The sequence below is a fragment of the Tuber melanosporum genome, assembly GCF_000151645.1.
Source record: "Tuber melanosporum whole genome shotgun sequence assembly, scaffold_270, strain Mel28".
NCBI classification, from domain to species: domain Eukaryota; kingdom Fungi; phylum Ascomycota; class Pezizomycetes; order Pezizales; family Tuberaceae; genus Tuber; species Tuber melanosporum.
Window position 1 is genome coordinate 43,067 of NW_003298942.1, and position 3,057 is coordinate 46,123.

Sequence of the window (3,057 nt, forward strand, 5' to 3'; positions counted from 1 at the left end):
TATGACTCTATACCACAGGAGGCGGCGTCAACAATACGCCGCCTGCATGACATAGATTATTCCGGTGATCTCAAAGTGTTACTATTCAATTATTGAGACTGCAATTGTCATATCAAGGCCAGGGATTGAATCACACAGCAAATGATAGTAAAAATTAATACTGTCAAAAGATTGAATCATAGGACCTTGTGTATACTTAAAGAGGCACAGCAGGATTCAACTGCACAGACATTGTAACTAGAGCTTTGACTATTGGAGAAGTGGAGCCAGTAATTATGCTACTACGTAAATCAATAGAGAAAAATCCACATGGGTATAAGCTACCTGAAGTACATCAATGAAACCATATAATAAGTGCTATAGAAGCCCGTCTGGAATTTAAGAATTCCAACCTTGAATTCCTGTAGGAAACTTTAAGTACCATTCCATGAAACAAGGCATGACTCAAGAGAAGAAATGAGTTGCAGAGGTTGCAAGACAAGGACAAACCCTTCCGAAAGGACTGGCCCTTGACTAACAGCTAGCTTTATAATAAGAAAAGGTTATTCAAACCAAAAAACCAGGAACATTGGAAAACAATAGCTGAAGGATCTCAAGATGCTAAGATAGCAGGACACTTCAGACAGGAAAAGATTCTCCTCTTACATAATCATGAGAGACTTCTATTGGAAAGGCCTGGCAGATTGGGTATATAATTATATAAGGTGACGTGATAATTATAAATATAACACAATGCCACCTATGTAAAATAAGGCCTACTACAACTACTCTGAATACATCATGCAGCATGAGTATCACTATCTGGGGACTTCATAACTCAATTACTGCAAAGTCAAGAACATACTTAAATTATGTTAGTAGTTAAAGTGTTTACAAAAATGGGCTACTTTGTGGAATTAGAAGGAAGAGTGAATGCAAAAGATTTAGCTAGAGGAATTATAAAGGAAGTATGGAATCTACATGACTTGCCATCAGAGATTGTCTCAAATAGGGACTGAAAGATTTTGGGAGAATATTAGGAGTGCCTGCATAAAACAGTTGATATAAAGTGGAGGATGTCTACAGGCACCTACCCAGAAACAGATAGACAATGTGAGAGAACCAGGAAAGTCCTGTAAAGATACTAGCACCGCGTTGTCAACAATGATCAGGACAACTGGTCCTAACAGTTACCCTTAGCCTAACATGCCTATAATAACCTGATAACCTTTGCACATGGGATGACCATATTATATATAAATTATAGTTTTCATCCACAAAACAGAATGGATTAAGGTACACGAGGCACATCATTCAGGAGCAACACTTTATGCAAATTAGATGGAAATGATGCTTGAATATGAAAGATAATTATGTGAAAAGAGCTGAGAAGCAATGGTCCAATATTGCAATAGAAATATCAAGCAACAACCAGACTTCATTGTCAGGGATCAAAAATTGTCAAATTCAAGAAGTATTCCTATACTGCAGAAGTCAAATCCATGGAGTCCCAAATTATACAGACCATTCATAATCTTGAATATACAAGTGAGTCACACTTTTAACCTCAAGATTTCAGATTGATACACGATACACCCTATATTCATGGTGTCACATTTAGATCTTACAGGGAGTCTGTCCACATAGATAGCCAACAACTCTCTTAGCAACCCAAGGATATTGAGAGTGACCTGCAATAGAAGATAGAAAAAATAGTCCCAAGCAAAATATGATGTTAAAGGAAACAACTGCACAATCTCTAGCAAGAGGTATGTAAACTATAGTACTTTGTGAAATAATAGTGGCCTAGTCCTCCTCTGAGGGGAGAGACCAGAAGCCCTGACTGGGGAGAGGTTTTGTGGTGTAGAGCTCTTCTGAAATTGAAAATACATTTGAATCACGGGAGGTCCAGCAGACATAGTCAAAGTAGTAATTTCAAGCTTTTTTTCTTTATTGTTTTTTCTTATATCATATATTTGTTATTAAGGTATAAGAACTCGCATGCAGTGTGAGCTATAGTGTAAAAAAAACCTTAACTACTATTAAATGAAGGAAACCATCAGCTCCTAATCCTCTTCTTCCAGTATCTTGTGATAAAATCACCCATAAGAAACTATGGTATGACTTACACAAAGAAAAGCATACTAATTAATAGCACTCCTGTACGTAAGGGCAGAGAGGAAAGAAACAACTGTCACTGTTAGTCATCTCTGATAACAGTTATAGGTAAGGGAGTGACTCGAGTGCAGTGTAATAGTGGGGGAGGAGAGGGTACAGGGCCTTTGTGCTAACTATATCTGCCATATCATCATCATCTACAAACTCTGGAACTACTTCAGGATGTGCAGAGTGTGCAGCGCCAGGCAGGCAGGTGGGACTTGTCAGTGCCATCATAGTTGATGCATCTCAAAGTAGTGTGAGTAGAGGGGTAGCTGCGAAGACTGTAGGGGGCAGTGGGGCAAGCATGGCCCTTTTGGTGTGGGGAGGTGTGTGTGCCACCTGCAAGTAGCAGATGATGTGTAGTTGTTGTTGTGTGCAAAGCAATAGCAGTTGAAACATTGGGTGTAGCTGTTGAGGTGTAGCTGCTGTTCAGTTCTGAAGGTTGAGGACAGGGCAGCTAGTGTCTCGACATCAAAGATGGGAGCCTTGGGACCTGCAATTGAGATGACAATAGAAGAGGCTGGTTGGTGGTGCCTTGCATTATCAGAGGTGTGCCACCTGGGTTGATGAGTGAGAGCAACCCCATAGTTGAACGTAGTGAGTTCTGTTACAATAGTTTCAAGTTACTAAGAGGTGGATATGCCAGGCACAACTAGTTGAGTGACAGGTGTATCCAAGAGGATGGAGGTGATACCTGCGATGAGGGAGATAAATGCAGAAACCTTACTGTTCAGGAGCACAGTCCGGACATTTTCCATAGTGGTGATGCGACCATTGTCACCTGTGAAAGCGACAGTTTGGATCATGGTAGCTGTGAAAGCTTGGTTAATACTATCTCAAAGTTCTATTGTAGTGACAGGGAGAGGGACTCCATTTCCCTTGATGATAACATTCATTTCCCATATGGTATTCTCCTTC